This window comes from Epinephelus lanceolatus, unplaced genomic scaffold (genome assembly GCF_041903045.1).
Source record: "Epinephelus lanceolatus isolate andai-2023 unplaced genomic scaffold, ASM4190304v1 scaffold91, whole genome shotgun sequence".
Lineage (NCBI taxonomy): Eukaryota > Metazoa > Chordata > Actinopteri > Perciformes > Serranidae > Epinephelus > Epinephelus lanceolatus.
Genome location: NW_027556873.1, coordinates 22501 through 22900, shown reverse-complemented (window position 1 = coordinate 22900; position 400 = coordinate 22501).

Genomic DNA, 400 nt, shown 5'->3' with positions numbered 1-400 from the left:
GAGTACCAGGGGCGCGAGTGTGGGACGGGAGAAGTGCCCGGGGTAAGCGGCCGGAGCTCCGGCTGAAAAATTTCAGCAGCGGTGATTTCCAAACCTCTAAGTTTGAGACGGGGAGAAGGCGCGGGGTAAGCGGCGGAGCTCCGGCCGCTTCCCCGGCGCCTTCTCCCCGTCAAACACTTAGAAAAATTTCAGCAGCGGTGATTTCCAAACCTCTAAGTTTGAGACGGGGAGAAGGCGCGGGCGGAAGCGGGTAGAGGTCCGCCGCCTCCCCTTCTCCCTCCCGTCTGACACAGTTAGGGGCGGTTTTCCAAGCTACCCTCCGCACGATTTGAGAAACCTGGTTTTTGAAAAGTGGGACCTCCAGAGAAGCTGTCCCAGCGGCCTCCCAGCTCGTTCCCCA